We start from the raw sequence: 11,273 nt of genomic DNA on the forward strand, positions 1-11,273 counted from the left end.
GAATTAAAATCTATATAGCACTTACTTGGGAACAGCCTATAAATTTACTGGAATGCTCTACGGAAAACAAATTAGTTTGTTATTAAGGAAAATACAATAATTTTTTAACATAAAAGATAACTATACTACAGTTCAGTTAATAATATAGCCTTCGATGTATCAATGGCCAGCTATAATAAACCATTTAAGATCCAATACTCTTTCTTTCCACTTTTGATTCTTCAGAAAAATCTTTAAACACAAGAATATCTACCCAAATGTGCTATGAATCGATTTTTGGAAAATACTCACATGATTCTGAAAACACTTTTGCACATGGGTAACTTTACTCAAGTGGATCATCCCATTCAAGTCACTGAAATACTTTTTAGGTCAGGAAGGTTACTCAGGATAGAGCCCACAGTTTAATATTATTACAGTTCAACATTTCACTCCCATGTTAGTGCTATAACTTTGAATTGTTCTCTCCTATCCCTTACAAGAGAGCCATCTTCTGGCTTTCCATGTTAAAATCATCCCTACATTTAAATGAAATCTCTGTTTTGGAGTAACGGGTGAAGATCAATCTAAATACATCTTTCCAGAGGCAAAAAAACTAGAGCAGATTTTAAAAAATAATAAACTCCCTTACTTAGGTAAAACACTAAAGCATGTATTTAAGTGCTTTCCTAAATAAGGTATCCAGGTGATATAGGTAAGCTTGCAAATAAATAAAATAATTTGTTTGTAAATCTCTAGTTCGTCTAATAAAGGTATCACCTCTTCCACAAGTTTTGATTCCTAAATAAGGACTTTAGTAAAAATATTACAAGATTTCTTTCTGTAGCTGTAGGATGGTGTGTGTGCAGTGACTTGCCTCTAGTTATGACAGCTGAGGGTACAAAATAGCTCACCCGCCCCCAACACTCTCCCCCTCTACACAATATTACTGTGAAAAATTAAGGTGCTGCACAAGGTATGGAAGGGGAAACAAGTAAGAATTGGGATTGCACATGCCTACAATATTACCTTTTAAGAAGACCATGCAAAAATGCCGTAATATTTAAATACTAAAAATATAAAAGCTAAGGTTACTGACTGGCAGAGCTTGACATTTCTGGAAATCGTTCTAAATCAAAAGAAAATGCGCCTTCAAGTCAATGGAAACTATGCTATAACAGTACCAAGACAGAGTATAGTGGGTGACAGAGAGATTAAAACAATTTGCTATGACACCAGAGGTGCCGGTTCGTGCCTCATTCTGGATTTGTAGCTATCATCACTTGACCCAGATATAAACAGGCACCTGGTCATTCAGGCCAGGACATCAGAGTCTACAAGACATGAATCCTTACCGCACAATTTTCTTTTATCTATGTGACAATAGAAGCTGGTGCACCTCAACTATACTAACCCAATAGCCTGTCTGGCCTCAAACAAACCATGACTGACTGCTGTGCAAGAGTTTCATTGCAGATATCACAAAAGAGACAGGATTACAGTAAATCAAATCATCTTGTCATTCATAGATCATGCCCTAGCTACCTCTCTTTTCCTCCAGTTTCTCAGCGGTTGAGTTCAAGTGCTATATCCCAATACTAGTCCCTCGATTTAGCTGGGCTACTGACAGGTCATTTACAGCCAAGCAGTCTTCGTTCTAGAATTTGTTTTCCCTCTTTCCTTTCCAGCATAGCCAGAAGCAGCTGCTCTTCATAGCACATATCAAGGTCTCTCTAGTGTAGAAGGGAATAATTGAGTAACCTACTCTGTAGGTGGGCAAAGGGGCAGATTATAATTGGTTTCTGTTCTGATTTGTTTGTTTTTTTAATTTACATGCAGTTGGGGCCAAAGGCCAAGGCTATGCTTTAGGAACAGAAGTTTCCTGAAATAATCAACAAATTGTATTGCACTTAGACTCGATGACTGTAATCACTCCTCGGGTACACTCAAAAAGGATATCCCACTAAAGTAATCTGGAGCCCCCCTATCAAAGTTTAGTTCATTACAGCTTGCCACAATTCCAGCCAACTCAGTAGCAAAGTTTAGATGGCAAAATATTTCCGTTATCCTCATATAGACCACAACAGCTGCAAATTATTTATGCCTGACCAGCCACCCATTAATGCATAAAGATAGATAACAGAAATTTTATCATTTGTATCTCCTTTTTGGTTCAGTCCACTTTTAAAAGCCCTCTCTCCCTGTTTCCCCCTTCAAAAAATTATAGGAAGCAAATCCTTGAAAGAAACCTGAAGCATTTCACAAAGATCTGCTGCTCTCTGGTGACCAAATGTAGGCATTACTGTCTTCTGCTCAGATTTGTATTCCTACTGGACCTTTCTCAAAATAAATGACCAAAAAACCAGAAAGCGGACACTAAGAAGCCAACCATCAGTAACCTGGAACTGCCCTACCATATATAAAAGAGTAGAAAACTCAACATGCAAATTTATAAATAGAGTTTTAAAAGATCTAGGTTACATCTCACTGTAAGGTTGGATACAGGTAACATCTTGTGCTATAAGCATTTATTTCTGGGAATTAAGGAATGGTATTTGTTTGGCAGGCATTTCCCGTAAAGAAAATGTAAAACATAGTACACCTGATGATAATCCGTCAACTCTTAAACATTTTACCAGTATATACATATAAATACCGGGGCTAGGTACAGACAGTCAAAAAACCCAAGGTTGAATTGATTCAGTCTTTGCAGGTTAGCCTAAACTGCACAAATTACATTGAAACAGAAGTGAACAGACATTTTTACCTTTGATTCTAGAAATGCAGCCACATATGGCAGTGGCTCAGGCCAGAAGCCAAGGGGGCCCTATAGCATGCTCTCTGGCTGTGTGTTCATTTCCTCTTCCTATTGCCCCTGCGGTCTCTGGGATTTGCAATCCATAATTACATCAGCAGGACTCTGCAGGGTTTCACGTCACTTCCTCTTCCTGCTTCTAGGTGCCTCTGGGATTTGTAGTCCAGCTGCAGCCAGCAGTAGGTTTGAGCAGGGGAATCAGTGCTTAAACCCCCTCCCTGGCCTCAGCCCCCAACTGGGGTTTGCCTGGGGGGGAGAGCAGTCCCCCCCTTCCCGCAAATGGGCTGCAGCCCCAGCTGGGCTTGCCCCTCCCCCCTTATCAGACAGCCCTCACTGCTCCAGCTAGGGAATAGAGGTGTAGGGCCAGCCCTGCTCTCTGGAGCAGACAGCCCAGCCCAGTCGAGGGTTGAGAAGCATCCTGGGATGCTGGAAGGCTGGGATTTAACTTGAACCAGGAAAGGGTCTGGGACAGAAGTTTCATAAACTGGTTTGATTCAAATCAGTGAAGTCTGATACTACATTCAATGAGGTTTATCTTAAACCAGTTTCAGCCATTTTGAAACTGGTTTATGTGCACTGAACATCTATTCTATTACAGGTTTAAACTAGTTTCTGATCACTTAAACTGGTTTATGTGTAACTTCTGTCCATAGCCTAAAAGACCATCTGAGAAAGTCCACCAGAGGGTGGTATAGAGGAAACAGCTTCCCCATCTTTACAGACCACATCTCATTAATGCGTGTCCTCCCTTGAGACTGTATGATTTGGCTTTGGACAAGTTCGAATGACCACACAAAGCACAAGAAATTCTAGGGCAAGAGGGGGAAGCAGAGTTTGTGCTCCACGCCCCTCAAAGTTCCCCAAGAGCCAGGTTCCCTTCCCCAGAAGGGACTGTGGACGAGGCTGCTGGGGAAACTGGCTCAGCTCTTCCTGTTGTTCTATCCCTGCCTGCTGAGGAGGGGGATAAGGCAGGAGCTCCACCTGCACCCCAAAAGTGAGGACTGATGACAGGTCATCCAATACGAGAGTATTTTCCAAGCTGTACCAAGCACAGCAGCAATTCTGCTCATATTAGCCAAAGCAATCCTGTTTTAAACACCTGTCTGGGACATCCTCATTTTTTCAAATAAACACTTGTCCCATTTTCAGCAGGATGCCCAGGATATGCACTTACTATAATATAGGACTATGAATTAAGAATATGTGTTTAAGATTGGACTGTACTGACAAAAAATACACCTATTATAAACACACACATCCCTGCTCTCTGGTGCTCCACACCTCCTACTTTTGGCATACTCAGGTGAGACTAGAGCATGCTGGAGAAAAGGATGGGAAAGGTTTTTACCACTTTCAGATCTTGTCCTTTCATAGGAAGGAGCACTTGCACAAGCTCCAACATCCGTAGTCCATAAATTCATGCCCAAAAAGTTTATCACTTCTAGTAGCTCCATGCATTAAAACCACACTAATGCCTGTTAACTGCCAGTCTTCACAAAAATATTGTCACATGGGGGTTGTAACTGTGCTGGGCCCTCATGATATCTCAGATAATCTGGCTCCTCTCTTTGCCTATTGGAAAGGAGAAGTAATGGCACCAGCCCCTAACTACACTTCTGTAGATGACCCACAGCTTGTGAGGGCAATGGAGGCCACCTCCATGAGCTCCACACCAAATCCATTCACAGGACTGGATGGAACAAACTCATTTCAGTGCAGCAGGGTCTGACCTTGCTGACTTCTTAAAATGTGTTTCAAAGTGCCTTCTATATCCCATTCTGCTTCTGCCAGCAAGAGGCTCATGGTTAGCCATGCACTGAGTGACTGGTCAATGGGATACCAGCAGAAGTGAGCTCTGATCCTCCATCTCACAAAGGCAGAGGTTTAACTAGATAATACTGTGCCCTAGGAAAAAGCAGCAGCTGGAGTTTCACTGCTTCTGGGGCAGACATCACCTTTTTTTTGCTGCTGATGAGTGCCCATTTCAATGCTGGTTTTCAGCAGCAAAAATGCATCTCCCCCAGCAGCTTCAAACCTCTAGGTCAGGCTTGTCCAACATATAGCCTGCAGGCCGCCATGAGGCTCTCCAAGCTGTTTTCTGAGACCTGAAGTGCTGCAACGGGAAATGAAAGTAATCGTTGTACTTTCGTTTCGGGGGGTGATGTGATACCACTTCCTGGGAGGTCTCTGAATATGGCTCGCTGGCCTACTAGGTGGTGATAAAAAGTTCATGATCTGGCCCCACATTCAAAAAGGTTGGACACCCCTGCTCTACCTGCTGCTGCTATACATACACCACCACCACCACCACCAACCACCAGCACCAGAGGCAGTGCTGCTACAGGGAAGGCACCAGGTGCTAGGAGAAGTGGGGAAAGAGGATAGCAGATAGAAGGGCGAGGGCCCTGCCCCCCAGCTCCATTCCAGCATCCTCTGCCCAGCATTTTGAAGTCAGTGGAGAACGTACAAGCAGAGTCACCAGCCTAAGTCTGCATGTTGGTATGTAAATGATACAGAGTATACAACCTTCTATCTATAATTGCCAAGCATGCAACTTCTTATAGACCCGTCTTCAAATATCAGGCCCTTTGCAATGCCTGCTATCATGAAGTGAAAGTGAAAAATGTAGAAGAAACCCACATCTGAATAAATGTTACTTCTTCTCGAGAAAACTAATTCCTAGCCACAACATTTAGTTTCCATTAGAATATTTAACTATTTAGTGACTCAGAAGGAGATACACCACTCATTGCTCCAAGATGCTCTGCAAACAGCACAAGATCCCCACCACAACAACACTCTCAGACAACTTCCAGCCAGTAGTTCCACCTTTCTGTAGTGTTTATAGTCACCATTTTTTTTCTTGGAAATTTGTACTGAAAGAAAGATTTTGGAATATAGCTTCACAACTAAGACTGTTTTCAAATGGACAGTCTTTGAGTCTTGAAGTACCAAGAGTGTTGCGGAATTAATGTTCAGGAAAATGCACCTTTCTAAGCCCCCGTTTCCCCAGGATGGCAGCAAAGCAGAAGTTGTACAGACACAGGAATATGCTCCAAGATCTGTAAGTCACAGTCTCTTCTTCACTACAGTAGCAGCACAGCCAGGCAGATGTTCCTGAGCATGCCCAGCCTACTGAATCTCATTTGTGAACCAGGTGCTCTTCAGAGCAATTGCTAGGGGTAATTCAACTGCTGTTTTGTTTGCCAGTTAAGCATTCTGTTCCTTGCTGCAGTTTTCATTTGGGCTGCTACTTCTGTGCCAGATAATAATAATAATAAAAAATATACTGCCCATGGCTCCAAGATGCTCTGCAACTGGCACAAGATCCTTACCACAATCACACTATCAAACAGCTTCCAGCCAGTAGTTCCAATTTTCTGTAGTGTTTGTAGCTACCATTTTTTCTGGGAAATTTGTACTCTGCAGTTTTAAAACAGATCTAGTTTCAAAGAGAAAGTACAGACATTTATGAAGATGATGTAAGTGCAGGTAGCATCCTCATCATGAACACACATATACTCCAGTCTCTCCACTACAGGAACTTATGCCTCTCCCTCCAAATTCCATGCAGAGTGTTACAAGCAAGTATGTACACTGCACCAGTCATGCCTCCTCTTTACCTTGTGTTAAAAGGGGATAAAGATCCCAGGTATAGGAATTAGAGATAAAGATGACCCATTAGAGCTCTATTGCAGGAAACCTCCCAGGGCTAAATTAACCCAGAGGCAAACTAGACACATGCCTAGGGCCCTAAGTGAAGAAGGGGCCCAGTTGCACTTATTTTACATATTATAATTATTGAATGAAAAAATAACATAAATATACAGTATTAAGTAGGGGCCCACAAGTTTGTTTGCCTAGGGCCCACTAAAGGGTAAATCCACCCCTGGAGATGGTAAGCAAAGGGAAAGCTGCAGGATTCAAATCTATTCATGAAGCTAAAGGAAGTCCCAGCTAAACCCACCTCTAGAAGCCTTCACCCTTTTGCTAACATCCCACAGCACTAAGTGTGGGAGGTGTAGGGACAGATCTTAAATGTGGCATGCTGTTTTTATTTCAATCATTACAAACATCATAACATTCTCATTAGGTATTACTAAAGGGAAACCTGGTTACAACTATTTCCTTATTGAGCAGATCTAGTCCAATTTTTCCAATCATAATCATGAAATTATTCTTCCATGTTATGCAACCTGAATGTAGCATAATTAATACCCCCTGTTAATTTCAAAACTTGTGCCCAGTTTGACTCATTGCAGCAGTATCACCTCCAGGGGGCAGTAGCGTTATACTCTTACCCAACGAAGAATGTTTTCTAACAATTTGCAAAATGAAGTGTAATCGGAGGACGAGGGAGAAAAGAAAAACATAGTAAAAAATAATAATAAACAGGTGTGCTTTTAAATACCATGTTCTAGTGTTTCAATGACTTATGCATGCACTTAACTTTGATTTTAGACTTGCAGCTAATTCTTTACAGGGTCATCTTGATTTAAAAGGCAGTTTCTCTTTTAATTTTGATCCAAGAGATAGTTTCAATTCCATTTTCCCCTCGCCACTACTGTAGATGACACTAGTATAAAATATTTCAAGGAGAATGTCTATATCTGAAGAACAACTAACAACAGTTTGTACTTCACCTTTGTGGTATTTAAAACTTAGATTAACAATCAAACTTGCAACTAGTGATGAAATCTCACCTTATAATGAACAGCAGCATAACTAAAGAATCTATAGCATCCCTAGGTCAGTGAAAACCCTCTTGCTGTTTATGTTGGCAATCACCTAACAAAGAACTCGGAGGCTAGGGACAGACATTCAAAAAGCCTGAACCTGAATTGATTCAATCTTTGCAGGTTAATCTAACCTGGCAAGGCTAAATCAGTTTTGCAACCAGACATTCCAGAAATGCAGGCACATGCCTGCAGTGGCTCAGGCTAAAAGCTGGGGGGTGCTAGAGCAACCCTCCCCCCTTCCCTTGTATAGCATTGAGCTGCACGGGGCGGGGGGGGGGGAAGGGGGCGGCACGGCCAGGCTCTGGCAGGTCGCTCTGATTAGCCCAACAAGCAATTGATAACAGTGTTTATCACCCCTAACTCAGTGTTTATCACCCCATTAAGAAAACAACAGAGGGACGTTACCAGCTACCTGTTGACTCTACCTGTTGATTCAGCACACACTAGCCAGCATGTGGTCTGCTAGCTGATACACAAACACCTCCTCAGTAAGGCTGAGGAGAGGGGGAAATTCCTTCTTAGCAGGGAATGGTTGTGGGGGGGGGGAGGCATTGCCTGCAGGCCCTGCCAGAGCTACAGCCAGGGAGCAGAGAGGAGGGGCCAGCCCTGCTGTGGAGCAGAGAACATGCCAGGATGCTGGGGGAGTCTGATCTAGCTTAAACCAGCAAGGGGTCTGGAACAGACATTGCATAAACCAGTTTGACTCAAATCAGGTAAGTCAGATACTACATTCAATCAGGTTTAGTTCAAACCAGTTTCAGCCATTTTTAAATTGGTTTATGTGCACTGAACATCTGTTCTGTTACAGGTTTAAACTGGTTTCTGATCACTTAAACTGGTTTATGTGTAATGTCTGTCCCTAGCCCTAAGGACTCATTTATAGGAATGATGGGTTTTTAGATAATGGATATTAGTTACCCTTCAGTAGAAAGTGAAAAACTGGGAGGCTTTGCTGGTAAAGAGCCTGTTAGGGTATATAGGAAATGATTTACATGTACTAGGTCTCTCTCACAACTTAATTCTTTCAAAGTCGACAATAAAAATATATATATTTGGCCTGCACTGCTTTAATTTAGCCTCCAGTAGTCACTATAACCATGCAATGCTGTTCAAGAAAATTAGGAGATGACTTCCCTGAATTTACAAAAGTGGCTCATGATTTGAAGTAGTTATTTTAAAGCAGTATGATTTTAGGATAGGGGCGGAGGGGTGTCAGTACCCCCTGAAAAATCAGGCCACCTTAGGATGGGCATCAAAAAAAAGAATCACTACAACCTTTTGAAAAATGTGATTTAATCTTGGCCACAGGCAAACAGCTAAAAGCAATTACACTACAGAGCTATCTTATAATGCAGGAGGAGAATAAAATTCAGTTTTAAACCCAAAGTTCGAGATTTGGAAAAAAAAATTGTCTGCTGAAATAGAAGAGTTGTTATTGTCTGTTATTATTAGTTGTAGTTAACATCCCCAATCCACCTACAGATTTTAATTTTGTATAACTATGTATTCCAAGCAACACACATGATCCTGGCTATCATCCTGGCCTCTTAAAAAGAGTAATCTGATGGCAGGGCATATATTATAGCATGTTTATCATGCTACATACTTGCCCTTATATCCAAGGGCTCTGAAGTGTTTAAAAAAAAATGTACAAGTGTGTTGGTCATAGGTCCTGTAAGGGATATATATCAAACACTTCTAAGTAGCATCTGTGTAATTACAAGACACATTTTTAGTTCACTGTAACATGCCATTTTTCAGTGATTAACATAGGCATTGGGGACGAAACTTCTTGTCAGGCATGCCACAATAATCCCCGCATTCTCCCTGAGTGCCACTTCAATCCTTCTCTTGCCCGTCCTGTTGCTCTGCTTTCTGCCTCCTGTCCTAGGTTGTCACTGTGTTCCCTGCTCCCTTCCTAAACTGCAGTATGCCACACACAGAGCCTGACCGTGCCTCTTGTATGATATGTGCCATAGATTGGCACCCCCAATTTAAGATTTTTGCCATAATAACCAACGCACTAGTGAAGAGTACAATAGTGCACAGTATTGGCACTAAATTGGTACCTAAATTCTGAGAACCTAGTACACAAAAATGCAATAGAGCCCATGAATCAGATGATTTTATGTTCATCTCATGAAAGCATTTGTGTAAGTGTGCAGTTTTTAGTAGGGGGAAATCACTTCACAAACTACCTTGACAAATAGCAAACGCAGAGTCTGGGTTTCCTACTTTTGTGCATTAGCAGAAGCAGCAACAATTTCTTACGCAGGACAGGTTTCAAAGAATCAATACAGAATTGCTCCTCTTCGCAATAAGTGCATTTAAGATGGACCCACAAAATGATTGTCCCCAGACGAGGGCGGGTTGTTGGTGTACTTTAGTTAATCCTGCAGTGCAAAAAGAAGAAATGTGGACACCTCATCAATGCTGAGAGTTTCCCATTCACTGTAGTCCACGTGGCTGCCGCACATATCAGTGAAGGAAGATTTTAATACTATTGCAAAGTCATTTCAGTGACCACAAACAGAATTTTAAATGGGAGAGACCCACCCAAAGATAAAGAAAAGGAAATTGCATAAATGTTTTTAAACCACTAAAAGAAAATGTTATGATAGCCTAGCCTGACCTCCTGCATGCCACAAGCCATACAATTTCATGCAATAATTCCTTCAAGTAAAAAGGCTTATACAGGCTTATACTGGATAGAAGACTGAGATTAGAAGTTATAATTATCCATTGTGAAAGTGTAGCAGGGGGCATGCACTAGATAAGCTATTCTGCACTAAAGCAGCTGTTTCATCCATTTCAGAAGGTAATATGTGGAGAACAGGTGGTGTTAATGGGTCTCCCTGGAACTATACTGAGCAGTGTAGACATGCCCTAAGGCACAGCAGGTGGGGACTTTGGAAAATCTTAGCCTGGAGTCTTATATCTCAAGGATTTTTTAAATAGGAGTTAACTCTTTAAATCATGCCCCGGTTTCTGTCTCATGTGAGTGTAAGTCTATTCTCCTTTGAATCTGATTATCCTTGATGAGAAGAGGCATGGCTTTTTGCCGTGCACATCAGACACCAGACAGTTTTTTAACTACACAAGTTTTGTTTCATCCTGTTTCTAATACAGTACCAAAGTATTGCAACATACTCAGTGGAAGATGATAGGAACAGTAATGAACTCCTCCTGAACAGCTTGAAGTTCCAGTTAGGTACTGGGCAGATGTTTAATAACCACAAACAAACAGACCCTACTTCCAGCAGGGATTGGAGATGGCACAGAAGGTGGGAAATCAGAATTTCAAAGGGGAATCTGTGAATTGCTCCATTTAAACAACATTCCCCCCTACGTGATCCTACTGGCCTTTAGATACAGGGAAGGGCCAAAAGAAGGAATGACTTGAAGGGAACCATTACAGCATTCCATTTTGTTGTTGCTGAGCTGTGCAGCCTTGTACTCCTAGGCCTTTCATGGGTTTCTGTATGCTAGGTAATATTTCAAGTGCATTTGCTAAGCACATTCAGGTTGAGTCACATTGTTCATAAGCAACCCTTCTTGTCAAAGTCTTCAGTAGGGTCCAAGGACCTTGTTACACCTTACATTGTGAGCTGCACAAATGTTGATTGGTATTAGTGCCAGCTTGAGTTTGGAGTAGTCACACTTCAGGCCAGGAAAGGCCTAGAGGACTGAAAGGTAAGAATGCCCCCCTCCCATTCCTAGTTTCCTCTCCATCCCTCCCC

Source organism: Crocodylus porosus, unplaced genomic scaffold (genome assembly GCF_001723895.1).
Source record: "Crocodylus porosus isolate Cpor-Errol unplaced genomic scaffold, CroPor_comp1, whole genome shotgun sequence".
NCBI lineage: Eukaryota > Metazoa > Chordata > Crocodylia > Crocodylidae > Crocodylus > Crocodylus porosus.